Genomic DNA, 8,792 nt, shown 5'->3' on the forward strand with positions numbered 1-8,792 from the left:
TATACCTGTCATTGTTTACTGTAGAGTGTTAGTATTTTATTCACAACATGTCAAGACACGTGCTTACAATCCGTTATTTATCTCATCCACTCTATCAACTGTTCTTTGCTTCTCCTCTACTTACTTTAATACGGCGTCTGTTATTCATATGTTGACGATCTTTAGGTGTTTTTTTTTACTTTAATTTTGTGGGTCTGATTCGGTATTTGCAGTGCTTTCTAGTGTGTTGCTTTTTCATAATTTCATGTAGATATAAATAGTCCGAGAAATATCAGATTTATGCTTTAAAGATTAATAGAATAGTAGCAGATTGCTTAGTCACATATAAAACGAAAGGTAAGAAATATGAACCAATAACTCGGTTACCTTGTGATAGTCATCTACATACGTTACATAGTTATAAGACTTTCGAGGTTTTACTGTCGAGTACTCTAGTATCTTGTTAAATCTATAATGGTGTATTCATATCTTCAGCCTCTCTCTGATATTTTATGTCTGACTGAACCACATCTGATTTCACAAAATATGTATAGTATTCATCATGTTTTTTGAGTAATACCATGTCCTGTTCCTTCTCCCAGCAATGATATCACCTTCTTCGTTTTCTAGATGAAACTTAATTTCATGGATTACGTAGAAGGTTGAGTCTATGATTATCTCATGTCTTGACTTACCTTATCTTCCTTATTTCTCCTTTTTCTATTTTCTGACCTTTCATTTTATTTCCTTTCATGTTCAGCAGTTTGAAATGAATTAATTTTTAATGAATTATTGCCCCAGGGACTTACAGAATCCTGTGCAGTCTGTCTCTTGCACCACATTGTTGTGCGAAACTTTACTCCTATCATGTTCCGAGTTATCACTCACGCTTTTAAGCTTTGTAAGTTCCATCAAATTATTTAGCATATCTATGTTGATTTGACCACATTTTCATGGTCGTACCAACAATTCTTATCTTATAAATTCTTTTCCTCTTCCTTTAATATGGCAAATTCTCTTTCTTAGGCCATTGTCATCTTATTTTTCGCGAAAGACTTTATCTGTATTGGTACCTTATTCATTGCCGTTCATGACTGGACCCTATCCGAATGTCCTGTAAGTCTCCTGAGATGAGGTCTTTTGTTCATAATTCCCGAGATATAATCAATTTAACTTATAGATTACCATGGTAGTTTCCTCTTCCTCTGTTAAATCCATCCCTTCCTTATGTTCTGTCACTCATAGTCCAATGTTACCAAAATATTCACTACTGACTAAGCTACTGAACCGTTGTACTCTACGCTACAGGTACTTCGTGTTGCGTCGTCGTAACCACGTGCCACACCGTGCTGCAAAGTGGTTAAGAGCCACGCTATACTGCTGGTCGCTTTAGAAACACAAGATCAAAGAATGTTTTTCCTGCCAATATTCACAGAAAAAAACTTGACTTTAATAAACGCGTATGTACAAGCTTCACATGGTTCGCATGATGCTACAGAGTACACCATTCTGTCTGTCTGAGTGACTTGGAAATGGGTTCAGGTAACCCGAAACTAATCATCAATTAACTAAAAGAACTGAATATTGCAACTTTTGCTGTTTTCTACATCAAAAATCACTGATATGGCGCATAACCTAACAAGAAAATTTCTCTGTGTCACTTCTGTTAAACTGTTACGCTCTTTCTGGTTTTCTTCACGTATGTCGCAATACATCCTCGACTGAACACTGCCCGCCGGATTACCTTCTTATCCAAAGTATTTCATGTCTAGTGTTCATCACAACAAAGACGCAGCCGCTAAAATCTCTCAGCACTCCTCAAAACTATCTCCCCAGCGATGCGGATACAACACTCCCCTTGTGTTAATAAGTAGTAGGTGGATATGGAGTGGTGGTTAGGAGTGAAAGAGGATGCAGTCAGGTAGAATTTTGCACAGAGCATAACTTAATCACAACTAATACTTCGATTAATAACTTAATCACAACTAATACTTCGATTAATAATCATGAAAGAAGGTTGTATACATGGAAGAGGTCTGGAGACACTATAAAGTTTCAGATGCGTTATATAATGGTAAGACAGAGATTTAGGAACCAGGTTTTAAATTGTAAGACATTTCCAGGGCCAGATGTGGACTCTGATCACAATATATTGGTTATGAACTGAAGATTAAAACTGAAGAAACTGCAAAAAAGTGGGAATTTAAGGAGATGGGACCTGGATAAACTGAAAGAACCAGGGGTTGTAGAGAGTTTCAGGGAGAGCATTAGGGAACGATTGACAAGAACGGGGGAAAGAAATACGGCAGAAAACGAATGGATGGGTAACAGAAGAGATACTGAGCTTCATTGATGAAAGGAGAAAATATAAAAATATAGTAAACGAAGCAGGCGAAAAGAAATACAGGAAGTGCAAAATGGCTAAGCAAAGATGACTAGAGGACAAATGTAAGGATGTAGAGGCATTTATCACTAGGGATAAGATAGATACTGCCTACAGGAAAATTAAAGACACCTTTGGAGACAAGAGAACCACTTGTATGAATATCAAGAGCTCAGATGGAAAACCAGTTCTAAGCAAAGAAGGGAAAGCAAAAAGGTGGAAGGAGTACAGAGAGGAACTATACAAGGACGTAGAAATTGCGGGAAGAGGACATAGGTGAAGATGAAATTGGAGATATGATACTGCTTGAAGAGTTTGATAGACAACTGAAAGACCTAAGTCGAAACAAGGCCCCAGGAATAGACAACATTCCATTGGAACTACTGATAGCCTTGGGAGTGCCAGGTCTAACAAAACACTACCATCTGGTGAGTAAGATATATGAGACACGCGAAATACCCTCAGACATCAAGAAGAATATACTAATTCCAATCCCAAAGAAAGCAGGTGTTGACAGGAGTGAAACTTATCGAACTGCCAGTTTAATAGGTCACGGTTGCAAAATACTAACACGAATTCTTTACAGACGAATGACCTTGGGGAATATCAGTTTGGATTCCGTAAAAATGTTGGAACATGCGAGGCAATACTGACCCTACGACTTATCTTAGAAGATAGATTAAAGAAAGGCAAACCTACGTTTCTAGCATTACGATTTAGAGAAAGCTTTTGACTATGTTGACTGGAATACTCTCTTCAAAATTCTGAAGGTGGCAGGAGTAAAAGACAGGGAGCGAAAGGATATTTACAATTTGTACAGAAACAAGATGGCAGTTATAAGGGTCGAGGGGCATGAAAGGGAAGCAGTGGTTGGGAAGGGAGTGAGGCAGAGTTGTAACTTATCCTCGATGTTATTCAATCTGTATATTGAGCAAGCAGTAAAGGAAACAAAAGAAAAGTTTGGTGGAGGAATTAATGTACGGGGAAAAGAAATAAAAACTGTGAAGTTTGCCGATGACATTGTGATTCTGTCAGAGACAGCAAAGGACTTGGAAGAGCAGTTCAACGGAATGGACAGTGTCTTGAAAGGAGGATATAAGATGAACAGCAACAAAAGCAAAACGAGGATAGTGGAATGTAGTCGAATTAAATCAGGTGATGGTGAGGGAATTATATTAGGAAATGAGACACTTAAGGTAGTAGATGAGGTTTGCTATTTGTGGAGTAAAATAACTGATGATGATCGAAGTAGAGAGGATATAAAATGTAGACTGGCAATGGCAAGGAAAGTTTTCCTGCAGAAGAGTGTTAACACTGAGTATGGATTTAAATGTCAGGAAGTCTTTTCTGAAAAGGGTTGGGATTTTCTCTGTCGTCCTCATCATTTCATCATCATCATTCGTGACAGTGGCTACATTGGACTGTGTAAAAATTGGACTGTATACAGATTGGGACTTTGCACGAGCGCTGATGACCGCGCAGTTGAGCGCCCCACAAACCAAACATCATCATCATCATCATCATTATCTTTTCTGAAAGTATTTGTATGGAGTGTAGCCATGTATGGAAGTGAAACATGGTCGATAAATATTTTATACAAGTAGAAAATAGATGCTTTCGAAATGTGATGCTACAGTAGAATGCTGAAGATTAGAAGGGTAGATCACGCATCTAATGAGGAGGTACTGAGTAGACTTGGGAAGAAAAGGAATTTGTTGCACACCTTGATTAGAAGAAGGGATCGGTTGGTAGGACACGTTTCTGAGGCATCAAAGCATCACCAATTTAGTATGGGAGGGAACCGTGGAGCGCAAAAATCGTAGGAGACCAAGGGATGAATATACTGAGCAGATTCAGAAGGATGTAAGTTGCAGTACTTACTCGGAGATGAAGCAGCTTGCACAGGATAGAATAGCATGGAGAGCTGCATCAAACCAGGCTCTGGACTGAAGATCACAACAACAACGACAACCTATCTTCATTATGCAAATTATTGTCAGAACATTATATCCTACGCAATTACGCAGCAAATGAATACTGCATGAATACCTCTTATTTTGTCATACCTGTATACTTGTTTAATGAACATTTTACTATTTTGCCAGTAACATGATTTAAAATTTTTATTGCAAATGATATTAAAAAACTGTGCTGAATTAAAAGTGGTCAATCGCATGTGTCAGCAGAGACCATAACTGAAAAGAAAACCGTAAGACGTGTCTGTCATCAAGACCTAAATAGCTGTTTACAAAATATTTAACAACAATTCGTTGTCATTTAACGTGAGTTCAACAGGGAAATAATACTAGTTTATTTATTCATGAACAAACCTTTATTTACATTTATTTTGAATAGTTTGAGTGTGACTGAATGTTTACGATATTTCCATATTTAAATATTGTTATAATGATTTGTTTGGCTCGGGGAGTGGTCAAGTTGAATCAAATCTTGTCTGTAGAGTTAAGAACGATAAATTTTTGGTGAGGAAGCCTTCAACAAAGCGGACTGTAGTGGAACACTAAGGGAATCAAGTGGAGACTGACCCGTTTTGAGCGCTGGAAGAAGGAAGACCTGCCTTTGGTGACGAATGTGATTCACTCGTGTAGGTGATTGATTCTGGACGGTTAACGGCCGCCACAGTACTGTAACTTTTAAAGAGACTCTTAACTCACGAGAGACCTGCACGTGCACCAGAGTAGGACTCTTAACTTTTTCCTCTTTTATTACGGAACTGAGCGTAGAACAACATGAGTTACTCTTTGTAACGCATATGATAATTTGTCAATCATAGTGTTTAACTCGGAACTATTTTGAGCTGGAGAAAAGTTAGTGTATTGTGATTACGAAATGAACTTGGTTTTCGCATATCTTCGATGATTATTTATTTTAGGGATTTTGCTATCATTCTCGTAACGTTCTCAACGTAACTTTGCTGCATTTGATAAGGATTTTTTCTGCCTGTATTTTAACTGAATACTGTAGGGCCACTTCTCTTTTATTTGAGATGTCCATTCGTGAATAAACATTACTCAACGTACTTCTCTGTTGTCTACCTCAATTAGAGACGTTAGAATAGAGTCCTTGTTTTTAAATTATTCATTTAACTTTTATTTTGTATTTTTGTATATTTTATTAAATCATAGTTCTATTCACTGCAGACACTATTTGACTGCAGGATCACAGCTGCAGGTTATTATTTGCAACGAATTAGCTGCGAGACGTGAAAGCAGGCTATGACTACATCGAGCTATTCTTTTTAAAGAGAGCCGTGTATAGCCCAAATACTTAAAGGTAAACATGCATATGCTGTTTGGAAGAGCAACTGCACTCATCAGTAGCCTTTAGGTACCGTCTAAATTGGCGAGAGCCACGACCTATATCATTGCCCACTGTAGCCCCCACTAAGAGACTGACTTTTTTTCAGCCAGACGACTGTTTCGATGCGAACCACCATGAATTCCTCTCCTGTGCCAACTTCCTCATATCAAAGCACCACTTGCATCCTATGTCCTTTATTTATTTGTTGGATGTATTCTAATATCTGTTTGCGTCTACAGTTTTTCACCCTCTTTAGCTCCCTCTAGTAACATGGAGGTCATTTCCTGGTGGTTTAACAGACGTCCTGTTATCGTGTCCCTTCTTCTTCTTCTCAGCGTTTTCCATATGTTCGTTTCTTTGGTGATTCTGTGAAGCACATCCTCATTCCTTACTTTATAAGTCCACCTAATTGACAAGATTCTTCTGTAGCACCACATATCACATGCTTCGGTGTTCTTCTTTTCTAGCTTTGCCATCACGATTCGCTGTGATGCAAACGTACATTCTAAAAAAATTCTTCCTAAAACTACGGCGTATGTGTGATACTAGTAGACATTTTTGGCCAGAAAAGCAGTCTTTGTTTGTGCTAATCCGCTTTTTATGTCCTCCGCCATGGGTTCTCTTGATTCAAAAATGGTTCAAATGGCTCTGAGCACTATGGGACTTAACTTCTGTGGTCATCAGTCCCTTAGAACTTAGAACTACTTAAACCTAACTAACCTAAGGACATCACACACATTCATGCCCGAGGCAGGATTCGAACCAGCGACCGTAGCAGTCGCGCGGTTCCGAACTGAGCGCCTTGACCGCGAGGCCACCGCGACCGGCGTTCTTTTGATTCCAAAGTAACAGAATCATTTAACTTCCCCTACTTCATGATCGCCAGTTTTCATGATAAGTTTCTCAGTATTCTCATTTCCTCTACATCTCATTACCTTCGTCTTTCTTCGGTTTGCTCTCAGTCCACATTCTGTACACGTCTGACTGTTCATTCAATTCAACAGATCCTGTGGTTCTACTTCACCCTTACCGACACTACCAGCAAAGAAATTCAAGTTCCTGCCGACGCAAAGGAGCCTCTGGATCGAGCGTTTCCGCCAATCACAGCAAAGGAAATTTTCGTGAAACTGTGAATATTTCAAGCAGACTTATGACGTCGTCATGGGTGTTCCTCTGTCTCCCATGGTGGCCAGTCTTTTTATGCATGATATTGAGGAGAGAACAACGGAGTCAGTGTCCCTTAAAAGAACTATATTTCTAAGGTATGTGGACGACATTTTCATAGTCTGGTCTCATAGAGAAGATAAATACTCCATTCACAAGAATGTCCAGTTCACTATTGAATAGAGAATGATGGTTGTCTCCCTTCCCTGGATGATTTAGGTAGACAGAGGAATGGTGGTTCACCTGAGCCCACTCATAGTGATTCGTATTTACATTCGTAGAGTTTTCATCACCCTTCGCAAAATATTGGTGCTTAACACACTTGTATATAGAGGACAGACGCACTCCGGTGCACATAGTTTGTCTCAAGAGCTCACCCTTCCAAGGACAGTGTTCAGAAAAAGTGGGTATTCTACCCAACTGATTACTAGGACACTATCAGTTAAAACCTACGACCACAAGGTAGAAAAGCGCAGAGCACACCGGTAAAAATTATAGCTTTTCTTCCCTTTGTTGCCAATAGTTCGTTTAAAATAATAAAATTCTGCGCAGTTTCCATGTGGAAGTGGTTTCTCACGCAGCATCTAAGATTGTCGACCTGTCAAGCTCTATGAAGGACAACGTGTTATTGCGGAAGACTGGAACATACAAAATACCTGACCAGTCAGAACATCATGACAACCTAGTAATACCCGGTATGTCCACCTTTGGCACAGATAACAGCAGCGACATGTCGTGGCGTAGAAGCAACGAGGATTGGTAGTAAATCCCAGGGAGAGGGGCGATGAACTCTTGACATGAAGTTTCATCTGCATCTATGTGTACATCCATACTCCACAAGCCACCTGACGGTGTGTGGCGGAGGGTACCTTGAGTATCTCTATCGGTTCTCCCATCTATTCTAGTCTCGTATTGTTCGTGGAAAGAAAGATTGTCGGTGTGCGTCTGTGTGGGCTCTAATCTCTCTGATTTTATTATCCTCATGGTCTCTTCGCCAGATATACGTAGGAGGGAGCAATATACTGCTTGACTCCTCGGTGAAGGTATGTTCTCGAAACTTCAACAGAAGCCCGTACCGAGCTACTGAGCGTCTCCCTTGCAGAGTCTTCTACTGGAGTTTATCTGTCATCTCCGTAACGCTTTCGCGATTACTAAATGATCCTGTAACGAAGCGCGCAGCTCTCCGTTGGATCTTCTCTATCTCTTCTATCAACCCTATCTGGTACGGATCCCACACCGGTGAGCAGTATTCAAGCAGTGGGCGAACAAGTGTAATGTAACCTACTTCCTTTGTTTTCGGACTGCATTTCCTTAGGATTCTTCCAATGAAATCTCAGTGTGGCATCCGCTTTACCGACGATTAATTTTATATGGTCATTCCATTTTAAATCACTCCTAATGCCTACTCCCAGATAATTTATGGAATTAACTGCTTCCAGTTGCTGATCTGCTGTATTGTAGCTAAATGATAAAGGATCTTTCTTCCTGTGAATTCGCAGCACATTACACTTGTCTACATTCTACATCTACTACATTTATACTCCGCAAGCCACCCAACGGTGTGTGGCGGAGGGCACTTTACGTGCCACTGTCATTACCTCCCTTTCCTGTTCCAGTCACGTATGGTTCGCGGGAAGAACGACTGTCTGAAAGCCTCCGTGCGCGCTCTAATCTCTCTAATTTTACATTCGTGATCTCCTCGGGAGGTATAAGTAGGGGGAAGCAATATATTCGATACCTCATCCAGAAACGCACCCTCTCGAAACCTGGCGAGCAAGCTACACCGCAGAGTCTGCCACTTGAGTTTATTAAACATCTCCGTAACGCTATCACGGTTACCAAATAACCATGTGACGAAACGCGCCGCTCTTCTTTGGATCTTCTCTATCTCCTCCGTCAGACCGATCTGGTACGGATCCCACACTGATGAGCAATACTCAAGTATAGG

The sequence above is a fragment of the Schistocerca piceifrons genome, chromosome 2, assembly GCF_021461385.2.
Source record: "Schistocerca piceifrons isolate TAMUIC-IGC-003096 chromosome 2, iqSchPice1.1, whole genome shotgun sequence".
Taxonomy (NCBI): domain Eukaryota; kingdom Metazoa; phylum Arthropoda; class Insecta; order Orthoptera; family Acrididae; genus Schistocerca; species Schistocerca piceifrons.